The sequence below is a fragment of the Physeter macrocephalus genome, chromosome 1, assembly GCF_002837175.3.
Source record: "Physeter macrocephalus isolate SW-GA chromosome 1, ASM283717v5, whole genome shotgun sequence".
In the NCBI taxonomy this organism is placed as follows: Eukaryota; Metazoa; Chordata; class Mammalia; order Artiodactyla; family Physeteridae; genus Physeter; species Physeter macrocephalus.
The window spans coordinates 94,999,013-95,016,441 of record NC_041214.2 but is presented as its reverse complement, the minus strand read 5'-3'; the positions used below and the strand labels follow the sequence as shown (position 1 = coordinate 95,016,441).

The 17,429-nt window shown below is 41.8% G+C and overlaps 1 protein-coding gene across 1 annotated transcript in view; it reads right to left on the bottom strand.

Moving 5' to 3' along the window:
- Nucleotides 1-3,167, bottom strand: part of B4GALT4 (beta-1,4-galactosyltransferase 4) — a 30,966-nt gene extending 27,799 nt beyond the window's left edge. The window contains exon 1 of the mRNA XM_024120302.2: nt 3,083-3,167. The gene's annotated coding sequence lies outside the window, so the exon portion shown is untranslated. The remainder of the gene's footprint in view (nt 1-3,082) is intronic.
- Nucleotides 3,168-17,429: the final 14,262 nt, after the last annotated feature.

Here is a 17,429-nt window from a genome sequence, read left to right as displayed (position 1 = left end):
GCGGCCATGGCTCACGGGCCCAGCCGCTCCGCGGCATGTGGGATCTTCCCGGACCGGGGCACGAACCCGTGTACCCTGCGTCGGCAGGCGGACTCTCAACCACTGCGCCACCAGGGAAGCCCTCATTGGTGGCTTTTAAAAAAGAGAACACCACCACTGACTTGCTTTGAATGTTTCCACTTTGAATTAAAGATCTTCAAAGAAATGGTTAGTTCTCAAGTCTTGCATGTATCTCTGGAAAAAACACACATTATTTTTAGCTCATTTTAAAGTAGATACTAAATACTTATCCTATCAAGTGGCCCATAAAATATACTAAGAGAGTTAGTTTTATTGCCCCCTCCAAGACTGTGTAGTCAAACAGTTCAGTACTTCTCTTTAACAGACATTTTTAATCAGATTAAAAATGCACACTGAAGGGAAGCAAAATACGCCACACCAAAATATGCCACTTTGACATATTGATTACTTTGAATTAAAGTTACTTAAGAGGGCTTCCCTGGCGGCACAGTGGTTGCGAGTCCGCCTGCCGATGTAGGGGACACGGGTTCGTGCCCCGGTCTGGGAAGATGTCACATGCCGCAGAGCGGCTGGGCCCGTGAGCCATGGCCGCTAAGCCTGTGCTTCCGGAGCCTGTGCCCCGCAACGGGAGAGGCCACAACAGTGAGAGGCCCGCGTACCACAAAAAAAAAAAAAAAAAAGTTACTTAAGAAACAGCCAGTGCAAGGACACTTTCACCCTCTTTTCATCCCCTGAAAGTAGGAAATAAATCTCCCATGTGAAAGGTACCTTTTTTATACCAGGAGGGAACCAGGATTTGGCATCCTTATTATCAGAGATAAGAATTCAAGGTGGAGCGACTTCCCTGGTGGCACAGTGATTAAGAATCCGCCTGCCAAGGCAGGGACATGGGTTGGATCCCTGGTCCAGTTAGATCCCATATGCCGCGGAGCAACTAAGCCCGTGCACCACAACTACTGAGCCTCGTCACAAAAAAACAAAAGTGTAACCCTTCTGTGCCAGTCAACATATCATCAGTTTATGGTGAGTATTATACTCACAGATTGTAGTGTTCGCTAAATGACTTTCTATAACACTGAACAGGAGACATACATACTAACACTCTTCAACCAAATGATTTATATGAAAAGGAGAGTGGATGAGGGCATTCATTTAGTTTCTTTCTTTAAAACAGTGTATTTTTTCAACTTAAAAAAGTTATACACAAACATTTTTTATCTAAAAGCATAAAAATTACTATAGGAGAGATTTTCATTGTTTCACTTTCGAATGATTAGACTAAAAAATATTTTAAGCTATATTGCAAAATGAACGTGGTCTTTATAAAAAAGTGGATGTGGACTTCCCTGGTGGCGCAATGGTTAAGAATCTGCCTGCCAATGCAGGGGACACGGGTTCGAGCCCTGGTCCAGGAAGATTTCACACGCCATGGAGCAACTAAGCCCGTGCACCACAACTACTGAGCCCGTGTGTCACAACTACTGAAGCCCACATGCTTAGAGCCGGTGCTCCGCAACAAGAGAAGCCATCGCAATGAGAAGCCCTTAGAAGCCCACGCACCGCAACGAAGAGTAGCCTCCGCGGGCCACAACTAGAGAAAGGCTGCGCGCAGCAACGAAGACCCAACGCGGCCAAAATATAAATTAAAAAAAAAAGAATTCAAGGTGGAAAGCACTGTATCAACTAAAGAAAGCCCGCGCGCGGCAACGAAGTTGTCTTGCCAACTCTTCGCATATGTATTGTTTCTTTGTCTAAAAGATATAAAAGCTGCCTACTTTGGTTACTTCCTTGAGCCTCATATTTTTATGGGATCCCAATGGTATGAAATTTAATGTTTCTCTCCTGTTAATCTGTTTTATGTCAATTCAATTTAATTATTAGACCAGCCAAAGAACTAGAAGGGGCAAGAAGAAAAATTTTTCTCCCCTACAACAAAAACAGGCGCATGAAAATTTTGCAATTTCATGGAGTTTAAAGGCCAACCCTGCTCTAGAAGATAAAATTCCAAAAAGATAAACGATGGTCCTGTTAAGCATTATCTCCTCCCCCAGAGACACATTAAAGCACTCTGGCCCACCAGCCCAGCCCAGGTGCCTAGGATAGCCCTGGACCCCTCTTTTTAAGCCCCCTTTCTCAGCCTGGACCCTGAATCTTATTTATCTCTAACCAAGACTCCTTGACTTTCTTGCATCCTCAATGTTATTGTCCTTTCTTAACAGAAATTTAGAAATTAAAAAAAACAACAACAACAACACCCTCAACCCTCAAATTTCTGTCTTCTTCCTCTGCTCCCTTTCATCACCAAACGGCTGGAGAGGTCTCCCTGTGCTCCGGCCGCCTCCTCGTCCTCATCCCTCACCCACTCTTGAACGCTCTGCAACCCCGGCACACACCCACCCTGTTGATAACTGCTCACCTGAGCCTACCAACCCAAAGGCCTTTTCTCAGTCCCAATACTCACGGACTTTCCTGTTTACTTCAAACCTAGAGTTAGCCCTTATCTAATGGAAGACCGAACACCAACAGATAAGGATTGACAGGCACTGGATGGACGCAGAGCCAGACTAAGGGCAGGTAACTGAGGTACTTTAAAATCCTGTCGACCCTCACCACTCGTCGGCCCCTGAAGGTCCCACGCTGGGATCAGCAATGGGTTTCCCAGTAGAAACGCTGGGGAATGAGGGCTCCAAGGAGGAAGGGGCTTCTTCACGCTGATTCTCCCGGCAGGGAGAGAGGTGCTGGTGGCGACTCCAGAACCGCGACGCGGGGCCTCGGGGGCCGACCCCTGAATTCCCACCTGGCAGCATCTCGCCTGGGAGCGCCGCGGTGCCGTCCGCACCTGAGCCGGTGTCTCCCGCCGGGTTCGGCCTCCGCAGGCCCCCTGCCCGGCCCCGCCGCCTGGGCGGAGGCAGAACGGCCCTCCGAGGCCCGGCCCGCGCCCGGCTTCGGCGCGGGGGACCGACCCGGCCCGCCGCCCGGGGATGCCCACACGGCGCCCGCCGCCCTCCGCGCGGAATTGCGCTTCCCGGGCGCCGGCGGAGCGGAGGCCCCATTAACTCACCCCACACGCGGCCTTGAAGATCACCTCTCGGAAAAAGGGAAGGCGGTGAGAAGCGGCCGCGGGGACCGCCTCCGCCACCCGGGAGGAGGCTCCGGCGCGCCGGCTCCGCCCCCCGCCCGCCCCGGGAGTCGCTTCGACCGGGCCCGGGGGCGAGTCTGCGCAGTCCTCCACTAGACCGGCCCGACGGATTCCCCGCTCCCCGCTCCGCCACCGCCCCCCACCCAGCCACCCTCCCCGGGCGATGGAAGGAGCACCTGGAGGGAAAAGGACAGCTTGTCCTTTGGGTGATCTTAATAAATCCTTGTGCCAATACTGCGCTAGGGTCTGGGCGCTTCCCAAATTCCATCCTCGTAAATACTCACAAAGCTTTGGGAAGGAGATAGGAATTTTCCCATTTTACGGAGTAGGAAACGGAGGCTTTAGAAGTTAATAAATTTACCTTACATTATTACCCTGACAGGTTTCAACTTTGTCAGCTGCACAATGTACCAAATTAACTGACTTTCCCATTTCACAAGACTACTGAGAATATTAACTGAACCAGTTGTGAGTCATCCAAATTTCTTCAAAGATATTATTACAGAAAGCCAAGCAGAATCATATTTTACTAAAGATTAAAAAAATCTTAAAGAGTGAAAAATCAGAGTGGGTTCTGCTTAGGCAGGCAGGATAGAAGACTAGATTCTCCAAGACACCCTTCCACTCAATGGTGAAGTAAGAGAGTCTCCAAGAACCACCCCTACCCCAAAAGGAACAAACCATGGGAAGAACCAGGGCTGGGATCCTTAGACTCTAAGCACGAGACCTGGGGCTGAGGGCATACGGAAAGCCTCCGCAGACACTGATTTGGGACCGACATGAGAAGAACCAAACTTGCACCTTCCTCGTCAAGCCAAGGCTGCAGGAGAGCACTAAGGAGTTCCCAAGTCTCTTGTGCTCTGAGCAATGGAAACACACTTTAGAGGATGTATCCTCAATACACACTCCATAGGACTCAAACAAATTCAATTTTAAAAAACAATTTAAACAATTTTTTTTTAAATCACCAAGCACCGGAGGCCCACACATAAGGACAGCCGGAAGAACTAATACCCAAGAGATTTAGACCCCCAAGGACATCAGATACTGGAATTGTCTGACACAGGATACAGGAAAGCTCTTTTTGAAATTTTTTTTTTTTTTTTTTTTTTTTTTTGGTATGCGGGCCTCTCGCTGTTGTGGCCTCTCCCGTTGCGGAGCACAGGCTCTGGACGCGCAGGCTCATCGGCCATGGCTCACGGGCGCAGCCGCTCCGCAGCATGTGGGATCTTCCCGGACCGGGGCACGAACCCGTGTGCCCTGCATCGGGAGGCAGACTCTCAAGCACTGCGCCACCAGGGAAGCCCTGAAATTTTTAAAGAAAAAACAATATCCTAGAGGTTACTTACCAGTTACAAAGAGGATATAATACGCATTGGAGAAATCTGGCAGATAACACCTTAACCAAGTACTCAAAGTTAATTTCACCAATAGTTCAAACTGACATCACACATGAGGTGATGCTCTGAGGACATAACATCACCATTCTTGTATTCCTGCCAAAAATGCACGACTGGAATTTAATCATGAGGAAACAGTCAGACAAGCCCAAATTAAAGGATATTCTACAAAACAATTGACCTGTACACTTCAAAAATGTCAATGTCATGAAAGACAAGGAAAGATGAGGAATGTTTCAGATTAAATGAGACTGAGGAGATTTGACATCAAAACTCCTGGACTGGGACTTCCCTGGGTAGTCCAGTGGTAAAGAATCCACCTTCCAATTTGGGGGGACGCCAGTTCGATCCCTGGTCAGGGAACTAAGATCCCATGTGCCGTGGGGCAACTAAGCCTGCGTGCCACAACTACTGAGCTTGTGCGCCTCAACTAGAGAGAAGCCCGCGAGCCACAAACTACAGAGCCCACACGCCCTGGAGCCCGCGCCACGACTAGAGAAGAGAAAACCTGCATGCCACAACTAGAAGCAAGCCCACGCACCACAATGAAGAGCCCACACCGCAACTAAGACCTGACGCAGCCAAAAATAAATAACATAAATAAATAAACAATAAATAACTTTAAAAAAAAAACTCCTGGATTGGAAAAAAATTTTGTTACAAGATATATTATTGAGACAATTGGAAATGAGTATGTACAACATGGTAGATTTAAAAAAGGAGAGTGGAAGTGAAGCTATGCCAGTTCTGAGCCCAGCCTTTTAAAGGCAGTTTCTGCTTCCAGTTTCACTCTCTCCCATGTGACAAAGCAGTCATAGACCAGCCCAGATTTAAAGGGAGGGGCAATATAGCCCCATTTCTCAGTGAGAGGACTGTCAAAGAATTTGAGGCTATTTTTAATCTACCATGCTGTACATACTCATTTCCAATTGTCTCAATAATATACCTCAAAACAACTTTTTTTCCAATCTAAGACTACATATAAAGAAATCTTCTTAGTCTCTGTTATGGGCTGAATTGAATCTCCTCCAAATTCAGATGTTGAAGCCCTAACTCTCAGTACCTCAGAACATGACTATATTTGGAAATTGGGCCTTCAGAGAGGTCATTAAGATAAAATAGGGTTTTTATGGTAGGCCATAATCCAACATGACCAGTGTCTTTATAAAGAAGAGGACATTAGGACAGAGACAACACAGACTGGGGATGACCATGCAAGAACACAGGGAGAAGGTGGCAACCCGCAAGCCAAAGAGAGAATCTTCAGAAGACACCAACATGTCAACACCTTCATCTTGGACTTCCAACCTCCAGAATTGTGAGAAAATACATTTCGGTTGTTTAATCCACCCAGTATGTGGTATTTGTTATGGCAGCTCAAGCTAACTAAAACAGTCTCCATTAATCTGAAATAGTTTCTCATCTGTCCTTTTCTTTCATGACATTGACATTTTTGAAGCTTACAGACCAGTTGTTTTGTAGAATATTCCTTAATTTGGGCTTATCTGATTGTTTCCTCATGATTGGATTCAAATTGTGCATTTTGGGCGGAAATATGATAAAGATGATATTATGTCCTCAAACATCGCCTCATGTGTGATACCTATTTTTATTATTGGTGATCTCTAGAATCACTTTTTATTGGAACCCTGAGCCACCATGTAAGTAGCCCAGCTACCCTGATGCTACCATGCTATGAGGAAGCCCACACTGGCCATGTGAAGAAGCCAACAACCACTCAGATTCACCTCCAGCTGAGGCTTAGACATCATAAAGCAGAGATGAGCCCTCCCCACTGTGCCACATCTGAATTCCTGACCCACAGACTCATGAGATATAATAGTACTACAATGTTGTTTTCAGCCTCTAAATTTTGGGGTCATTTGTTACATAGCAATAGATAATCAAAGCTGACCATATATTATATGATAATACTCTATCAATGTTAAATTCCTTGCATGTGATCCTTGTATTGTGGTTATATAAGAGAGTGACTTTATTCTTTTTAAAATTTATTTTATTGAAGTATAGTTGATTTACAATGTTGTGTTAATTTCTGCTGTACAGCAAAGTGATTGTTATACATATATATATACATTATTTTTCATATTCTTTCCATTATGGTTTATCACAGGATATTGAATATAGTTCCCTGTGCTACACAGTAGGACCTGTTGTTTATCCATTCTATATATAGTAGCTTGCATCTGCTAATCCTGAACTCCCACTCCATCACTCCCCTACCGCCCTCCCCCTTGGCAACCAGAAATCTGTTCTCTATGTCTGTGCGTCTGTTTCTGTTTCATAGATAAGTTCATTTGTGTCATGCTTTCGATTCCACATATAAGTGATATCATATGGTATTTGTCCTTCTTTGAGATAAACAAAATGGTTTAAGCTCTAGCTGGACTAGTCAGGAAAAAGAAAAAAGACTCAAATTCTCAATATCAGGAATTAGGGAGGTGACATCACCACGTATACTATAGGTATTAAAAGGATAAAAATAAATTTTTATGAATAACTTTATGCCAATAAATTTCACAACTTAGATAAAATGGACAAATCCCTTGAAAGACATAAATTACCACAGCTCCCACAGGAAGAAATAGATGAACTAAACACCTCTTTATCTCTTAAAGAAATTGAAACTGTACTTAAAAGCCTTCCCACATAGACATCTCAAGGCCCAGATAACTAGTAAATTATAGAATTATAGAATTCACTAGCTAGAAGAAATAATATTAATTCTACACCAGATTAGAAATAATACACAAATTAGTATTTGTACTAATACCAATTTTACACAAAGAAGAAATAATGCTAATTCTACACAAGATTGTCCAAAAATTTGAAGAGCAGAGAATAATTCTCAACTCATTTCATGAGGCCAACATTACCCTCATACCAAAACCCAGACAAAAATATTACAACAAATGAAACAACAGATGAATATCTCAAATATACATAGAAGCAAAAATTCTAAACAAAATTTTAGCATATTGAATCCAACAGTATGAAAAGGATAATGCAACATGACCAAGAGGGGTGAGTTTATCCCAAGAATGCAGGATTGCTTTATGTTAAAAAATCAAACAGTAATTCACCATATTAGCAAACCAAAGGAGAAAAACCACATAATCATCTCAATAGATGCAAAAACTGCACTTGACAAAATCCCATAGCCATTACTGACAAAAAATTCTTAGCAAACTAGGAATATGAAGGAACATCCTCAACCTGATAAAAGACATTTACAAAAATCTATAGCTAGCAACATGTTCAATGATGAAAGACAATGCTTTCTCACTAAAATCATGAACAAGACAGGGATGTCTTCTGTCACTACTTACATTCAACATTGTATGTAGATACAAAAACCCTAAACATAATTTTAACAATCAAATTCAACAATATATAGAAAGGATACTACATCATAACCGAATGGGATTCACAAATCAATCAACGTAATTCATTCAATCAGTGTAATTCAAAAATCACTGTAATTCATCATATGAGCAAACTAAAAAGAAAAATCAGATGAAATATTTCTTAAAAAATAATAAAATGAATCCAGATTGGAAAGAAGAAAAGAACTGTCTTTTTCGTAGATGTCATGATTGCTTCTATAAAAATTCCAATGGAACATACAAAAATGCTACAAAAACTAATGAGTTTAGTGAGTTTGCAAGACAAAGATGAATATTCAAAAACGAATTTCTATATATTAGCAATAAACAATTGGAACTTGAAATATTAAAATACCACTTATAATAGCATAAAGAATATGAAAAACGTAGGGGCTAAATGTGACAAAAGATGTAAAAGGTCTTATACTGAAAATAACAAAGCATTGTTGAGAGAAATTCAAGAGACCTAAATGAATAGAGATATATACTTTGCTTATGGGTCAGAAGACTCAATATTGTCAAGATGTCATTTCTCCCCAAATAGATCTGTACAGTCAATGCCTTTCCAATCAACATGCCAGCAGATTGTTTTCCTTCAGAAGTTGAAAAGCTAATTCTAGAAATCATTCGAAAATGCAAAGGACCTACGACTCTGAAAAACAATTTTGAAAAAGAACAATTACAAACTCTAAGTAAAACCAAAAAAAGAACGTTTTTAAAAAGGGAGCATGGGGGACTTCCCTCGTGGTCCAGTGGTTAAGAATACACCTTCTAGTGCAGGGGAAGCGGGTTTGATCCCTGGTGGGGGAACTAAGATCCCACATGTCTCGGGGCAACTAAGCCCGCACGCTCTAGAGCCCGCCCACCACAACTAGAGAAAAGCCCGGTGCACCGCAATAAGGAGCCCACGCACCGCAACAAAGGATCCCGCAAGCCGCAACGAAGATCCCGTGGGCCACAACTAAGAGCCGATGCAGCCAAATAAATGAATAAATAAATGAATATTTTTTAAAAATAAAATTTAAAAATGGAGCATGAAATATGATATGAATTGAGCAAGTTATGTAGTATAAGAAAGAAGAATCTACTTGGCCTTGATGCTTGTTTCAGTCTCCTTTGAATTGCTCAGATTTGGAGATATTGAATGTTAATCTTCTGAGCCAACCACTCAAAATTCTATAGTAAATTATATTTGCATAAGCACAAACTATGCTACAGAGTAACTTATTGATTTCAATTTTTAATCTCAATCAACAAAATACAGAAAAATTAATAATACTTACAGAACAAAATGCAAATGCTATGAATCCTAACATTGTAAATGTAAAGGTAGAGAAGATAGAAATTGAGAGGTACAGAGAGATTGGGTGGAAATGAGGAGAAGAGGAGAGGTGAAGAGTAAGATGAGGGTGCTGTTTCTCTCTTGCTACCTAGTAGGGAATCAAGAGTCACTACCTATTCTTGATGGAGCAAGAATTCAAAGGTTAAGCATGGTATTTAAATTTATAATGATAACCAAAAGATACATGGGAAATAATATCATTAACAGAGCACATGAAGGGGAAAAGAAATGGAGAGATAGTTTCAATGAACTAGATTTATTATCATTCATAGCTTGGGGGTTAACAGACCTTGGATAAAGTATATAAATTAAGAAATAGTGATATAAGCATAGAGTTTATAATTATAGTGCTAACCATCAAAAGAATTAAAAACAAATTCTTAAAGGTGGTTACCTTTGGGTGGTGAGACATGGGGGTGGGGGAGAGGTTTAAGGAATGAAGCTAGAAGCTTTTTCCTTTTTCCATTGAATACCATTCCATACCTTTTGAATTTTTTAACCAAGCGCACATATTACTTTTATCATAGACAGTTCTTATACAATTTTATCATTTTAGTTTTGTTTAATTTTAGGTTTAAGGCACATGAGGAAATTATAATGTACCTATTTTTAAAGTTTTATGGTCTGAACACTTATGTTTTCCAGATAAACCTAAGACACTTCACAGCCTGTCTCCTCACGGTCTGATTTAAAAAAAAAAACAAAACAGAAAAACCCTAACCCACATCAAAAAATAACAGAAAGGCAAGTGAATTCTTTACTACAGTGTCATGAAAACATCAAAGGGGGACTCCACTCACAATACATTATAAAACCTTTTCAAATCTTCTTTCCCTGCCCCTCTCTCAATGTCTCACATCATATGGTAACTGCTCCCAAATCTCTCTCCTCTTCAAACTTCAACAAAACACCTCCCACGCTGACTCTAGTCTCCTTTACTCCCCTTTCTTTCTGGGCCTATTCTAAGTCTCTTCTCGTTCAAATAGAAATCAACCTTCCCCTGATGTTCATTTCATCTTTTACCACAAGGGTCTTTCTTCTTAGTCGGGAGAAACTGGCATTATTATGATGTTATTTCTAAAAGAAAACCAAATTCTAATTTCCCCAAAATCTACCCCAAACAAATATTTGAGACATAGCCTGCTGGAATTTAGTTACAAGCTAGAAGTTTCTCTACTGTAAGCATCTTAAAGATAGAAGTGGAGTTTTATTCATCTTTGTATTTGAGGAGACAACAACATGCTTCACACAGAGTAATGCTTCACAACAAATGCACATTTTACTGTTGAATTATAATTTGGAATAACTTTTATGGGAAAGTATAGGGAAAAGAAGAGGAAGAAAACTAATGTTTACTGAGTATCTACTATGAGGCAGGCACTATACATTTATGGTGGTGATATATATTTCTACTTTCTCTTCTGGATCAGTAATTCTCAAACAGAAGCAAGAAAAGCAGATGTGGAGGAGCACACGTGGGTTGTTGTTTTTTCTGAAGGTTTTTTTTTTAATTGAAGTATACTTGGTTTACAATATTGTGTTAGTTTCAGGTATACAGCAAAGTGATTTGGTTATACATGTGTATATATGTATATACCTATATAAGTACATGTAATTTGAAATGAACCTCCATGTGAGACTATTATTGCCCACTGTGTGTGCAAGCACACACATAATAAAACATTCTCGTAACCCTGATTCATATAAACGAAGACACTTTTACAAATACTGATGTGTCCAAAATACCATTTGACCTTTAAGGGTCGAGGGTAGGGAAGGAAGATTATGAACCATTGATGGAAACTCTGTGTGTGTGTATGTGTGCTGTATGTGTATCTATGATGCATGCACACTCACAAATGCCCACTAGAGGGCAAACCCACATCTCAGACGTTAACGATTACTGGGATGCCCCTTGTGGGCATTTTAATAATTCAAGCCAAATTCCTCTAAGGCCAAGGTATGATATACAGTTTAAGGCGTATGCAAATTACCTTTGTGATGATGTTCTTACAAATAATTCCCAGGGAGAGAGGCTAAACTTACAGCTCCACAGTTTCTAGAATCTATTGTGACTTATTTTTCGTGCAAAATGTAGTATTAATACAGATAAATTCCCTTAATAGACCATCTGATTTCATATTTAGGCTTCAGAATGAGCTAGTTGCGGGACTAAAGCAAGTGACAAGGCCAGAATTTGACCCCAAGTAGTTCAACTTCAGAAACTAGGCATCAACCAGGATGCATCTCCACCTCTCAGTAAGGTGAGAGAGTAGGCAAGGAGGGATGCTGGTGCCCTTCCCCCTAGTTTGCTGCCTCCCCCTGTCCCTGTCCTGACCCCCACATCTCTGCCAGGCTTGGCTGACACTGCCTTGCTCCAAGTTCTTTAGTGACTTCCCACTGCAGGATCGACTCCGGACTGGCACAAGCCAGCCATGCCACCAATCTCTCCCACACCCAACCACGCTGACGCTTTCCACTCCCTGCACAAGACCTGGTCTCACACACGTCTGTGTCCCTAGAAATGCTGTCCTTGTTTTTCTGAAAATCCTCTCCCCTATTATCTGCAGGAGAAATTGTCACTTTTCAAGCCTCCACCAGAGTCACCTCCTCTAGGATATCCCCTCGACTCAGCCAGGAAATCAGTCACTCCGACTTCAGGGCTCCCATCGTGACATCTATCTCCTGATATTGCAGCTGCCAGTGTGCTTGGCTCTCTTGCCACTAGGGTGAGGGCTCCCGAGGGCATGGATGGAGTCTTTTCTGCTTTGTGTCCTCAGCACCAAACCCAGTATCTGGCATGTAGAGAATGCTCAGGAAATTTGACTGGTTGAATAAATGAGTAAATGCTGAGTGTAAACAGACTGTGCAGACTCTTGAAAATTCCAGCCTTCAAGAAGGTAATTCCTTCCTGGATCCCTTGCAGAGGTGTGAGAAGGGACGGAAGAGCAGGGGGCCGGAGCCAGAGTGGCCCACGCAAGAGGCCACACAGAGGCCCCACAGAGCTTCCTTTCTCTGGTACCCCAAACATGCTTCAAAACATTAAGGTATGTGGGAAGGAGCCCACCCCCGACCTCCGCCAATCTCCCATATCCCACCCATCCTCTACAATCAGGTGAAACCCTGTATGCTTCTGTAACTCTTCTCCTTGACCTCCATTGGAGCTCCTTGCTGAAGTGAGCATTCTCTGTATAAAAGTGCTTAACGTTAGTGCCAGCTAAAGATACAGATATTTCCACCAAGAGACTTCTGAGTTTACTTAGACTCTTACCAATCTGATCATTAGAGTAACAGTTTCCAACGCAGGACTGGGGGCTAGCTCTGCTTGTTTACTATGCTGGCTACATTAGTTTACTAGAGCTGCTGTAACAAAGTACCACAAATTGGGTGGCTTCCACAACAGAAATTTATTATCTCACAGTCCTGGAGGCTAGAAGTCAAGATCAAGGTGTTGGCAGGGTTCGTTTCTTCTAAGGGCTGTGAAGAACCTGTTCCATGCCTCTCCCCTAGCTTCTGGTGGTTTCCTGCCAATACTTGGCATTCCTTGGCATTCCTTGGCATGTAGAAGCATCACTCCAATCTCTGCCTTTATCTTCACATGGCATTCATCCTGTGTGCATGAATGTGTTCAAATTTCCCGCTTTTCTAAGAATACCTTTTGTATTGGGTGAGGAACCCATTCTACTGCAGTTTGATCACATCTTAATTCATTACATCACAACCACCCTCTTTCCAAAGGAAGTTCACATTCTGAGGTACTGGAGTTAAAACTTCAACATGTGGATTTGGTGGGGGACACAATTCACCTTATAACATTGGCCATATTTTCTAAAGCAAAAATCAGTACACATCCTTTGGCATGTGGTTTGACGATGGGGCAGAATATTTCAAATGAGGACTGTCTGGGAAATGTAGGGGTTTAGGGAGGATATTTTAAGAGTAAATCCAGGCATGTGCATGTTAATCTGAAAGGTTTTAACACACCACAAGTTAGATATCCAACTGAAGAAGTTCTTCTAAATAAATAGAATTAGAGCAGAAACCTGCAGCTGCTTTAAATAATCAGTTCCCACGAAATCTGTGAGGACTTCCCATGAAATTAAATTAATGTGTGATAAGCAGACGTTAGACAGATATACACACACACACAATCTTACTTTGAAATAGTGCACCAGTAAATGATATTTGTGTACATCTGACTAGGTTCTTTTAGAATCCTCATGGAGAATTAAATACTTGTGTACTGAGGATTGAAAAAAGCAGAATGTTCCCTGAAATAGATGTAAGATTTTTCAAGTATAATCCTTTTCACAAACTGGTACCATTTTCCCACCACTGCCAACCCCCATGACCTTGAAACATATCCGAAAGGTGTAATGAAAAACAATAGGAATATACTGTCCAACTTCCAAATGTTTACAATTTGGGGGATACAATTATATATTGAGGTAACTTATATCTGTAACCTCTGAGAATTCCTGTCCTCAAACTAATTTCTGCATATTGTGCTTTCAAGATAGGAGTAAAAACAGGTCTGGGGACACCAGAGATGTAAGAAAAGTGTGAGCCACAATCAGAACTGCTTCCCAAATTGCCCACAAAAGGCAATATATCTTCAGTGTTAGAAAACTGTTTAACAAGAGGCAATCTTACCTTTTCTGAAAATGTTTCCTGGTTCTAAACACTTAAATGTAAAGTAAATCATCTCAAACCATGTTGGAACTGGGTAAGATATAAATAAATACATGAAAATAAAATAAAGTCTTATAAATGTGTTTTATATGGGAAATGGGACCAGGATGGGGAAATGGGAAAAATAATCCCAAGGAACTGGATCATGATGGAGGAAACAGAAATATTGCTCAGTGAGAAGGTAATAAAAATCACTCTCTACGATGGAATATTACTCAGCCATAAAAAAAAATGAAATAATGCCATCTGTAGCAACATAGATGGACCTAGAGATTACCATGCTAAGTGAAGTAAACCAGACAGAGAAAGACAAATATCATATGATATTGCTTATATGTGGAATCTAAAAAAAAAAAAAAAAAAAAGGTACAAATGAACTTATTTACAAAACAGAAAGGAGATTCACAGGCGTAAAAAACAAACTTATGGTTAACAAAGAGGCAAGCAGGGGAGGGATAAATTAGGACGCTGGGATTAACCTACACAGTCTACTATATATAAAATAGATAACGAACGAGGACCTACTATATAACACAGGGAGCTATACTTGTTATTTTGTAATAACCTATATGGGAAAAGTATCTGAATCACTTTGCTATACACCTGAAACTAACACAACATTGTAAATCAACTATATTTCAATTTTAAAAAAAATCACTCTCCTTTGTGTACTGAGCACTGGCCTAAATACAGGCTAAGTGCTAGGCTATTTCCTTATCTTATTTAATCCTCACAACAACCCTACAAGGTAGTTATTATAACCTTGATTTATCAGGTGGAGGAACTAAGGCTCAAAGAGGTTAAGAAATTTGTTCAACCCAGGTCAGCCCCAGACCACAGCCCGTGCACCCAGAGCTGGTGAGTGGCCTATGGGGGATCTGAAGCTTCTATCCTGAGCCTCTAGAACATCCTCATCCAGAGAGGACTGAGTAGGAACACCAGGCATGTTGAGGAAGGTTGGAATGTATGAGGAGGAGAGTGCAGAGGTAGATCACAGGGCATGGAGGCCTAAAAACAACTGTGTACTGGGAAAACAATTTTGTTCAAGAGGGCTATTTATAGGGATGTTTTTCCTCAGTACTCCCTTCCCCCATCTCCTCCCTTTTGTGTTAAAAGGCTCCTGGCAGATTGGTAAAGGGTTACAGGCAATGCACAGGAAACTCTGGAACACAATGAGCTGGGTGGAGACTGATCCCCACCCACCTAAGAAAATCACTTGTTTCAGTATTCAGAGACCCTGGGGGAGACAGATGGAGCTGGAACCACATCTCTGCTCCTTTTATTGGCTTTCTCCGAGCCAGAAAGGAGGCAACATTCCCAAAGGGGTGCAGAACAGAGTAAAACGGGAAGCAGAGGCAAAATAAGAGGCAACAAAACAAACAAGACACTAAGATAAATGAAATCAGCCAGATAGCTAAGTTATCCCCTATCCCAAGGACTCCTGAATTCTATGAGGAATCTAGTTTTTTCTTCCCAGAGTCTCTGTTCAGATTAGGAACTCCCAAGATACAGAGCAGGGAGTGAGAGAAGTGATCCCAAGCCCAGCTGCTGAGAGGGACCCCAGAACCTATTGCTAGGTCCTCAGGACAGATCCAGCCAGGCGTCCGGGGTCTGCCGGTTCCAGCAACGCCCCACACCCCGCAACCCAGACATCTTTCCCTCTGGGCCACCGAACAGACACCTCCACCCAAAGGGATCCAAATTCAGACTTAGAAACTAAGGCCACTACCATATATAAAATAGATAATCAACAAGGACCTACTGTGTAGCACAGGGAACTCTACTCAATACTCTGTAGTAACCTAAATGGGAAAAGAAGTTGAAAAAGAATAGATACATGTATAAATGAATCACGTTGCTATACACCTGAAACTAACACAACATTGCAAATCAACTCTCTATTCTCCAATATAAAAGAAAATTTTAAAAAGAACTAAAAAAAAAAAAAAAAAGACCCTGCACAGATTCCCATGTTGGTATAATAGTGACTCTACCCAGGGCACTTGGCTCTCCCCCTGGCCTTGTGAAGTCTCTTCTCTGCATGTGACCCTAGGAAGGAAGTTTCCCACTGCTGTTTGGCTGAGTCCAGTGCCCATGTGGAGTGGGACAGGAGGGTCTTGTGCTGCCTGGTTTGTTCATCGTTTCTGAAATACTGAAGATTCATTTAGTGCTACAATGTGCATTATGGGTCAAACGTGCCTATGGTTTTTAAAACACTCTGCAGGACCCAAAAGATCTCTAAACCTCTTGTTTTTGAACAACATTCAATGTAAAGAAATTAGAATGTAACTAAAATATTGGAGGGGAAAAACTTATTTCTCAAAAAATTTCAAATACTGTGCGCAGGTGTCTCATCTAATCTCTAGTCCTAACCTCTCAACTTCTACCCAGTCCTGCATTTTACGCTATCAAAGGACTTTTCCTCCTGAAAGCTCTGACATGGCCCTTGACAGGTATGTTTTATCTTTCTCCAAAAAATAGTGTTTACCCTTACCAGCCCCCAATCCGATAAACTTGGAGTCATCTTGGACTCTACCCCCTCCTACATCTCGTCTTTTAAATAAAAATCTGAGGTTCTGAATTAGCGGGTAGGGGCATTGATCAACGCAATTTTATTATAAAAAGTGAGTAAGACTTTCTTTTTTGAAACCAAGTCTTTTTCTTTCTCATTATTCCCTCACCTTCTGTCCTTTCTACTCCAAAATGCCTAGTTGATGGGGAAGCAACTGAATCACATTCTCAGCTAGGGAACTGAGGCTGTAAAGCTGTGTTTCCCAGTGTTTTTTCATTTATTTATTTATTTTTTGCCCTGAGCAATACAGTTTTGCAACTCTAGGAACTGAAAGGGAACTTAAATACAGAATGCTTCAGAAACAAAGAGAGAAAGAGCTAGAGAGAGAGAATATCATTTATAATAATAACTATGTCTGTCTTTCACCTTTTAAGCTGGGAGTGGGACGGTTTAAAGCCTTCCTCCTTCGTTATCACCACACCTGCTTGCTCTTAGAACCTCATTTAGAAGCAAAACTGGCTTTCATGGTTGCAGAGTTGGTGGAGCAATGGGAGGTCAGCTGCCATGTTTCAGGATGTACCGCCTGCAGGCTAAAGGTTATTCCTGCTTCTAGGATGGGGAGACTGATTCTGGTTCTCGTTCCTTCTCTCCCATCGAGTTGACCTCTCCTCCACTCTGTTCTGTTTGATTAGAGATTGGTAATGTGGACCTCCCTCAACCCCACTAAGGATGCTTATCCAATCTCATTTGGACACTTAGAAGCAACAATTTGCATTATAACCTACACTGGGAACCCAGAGCACAGGGTAATGCAATAATGAGTTTGGGATACATAACTTTCTAGAAGCCCTTTTGCTCTGGCCATCCTCATCCTCTACTGGCTTCAGACCCTCAGAGTAGTAGTGGCTGGGCTCAG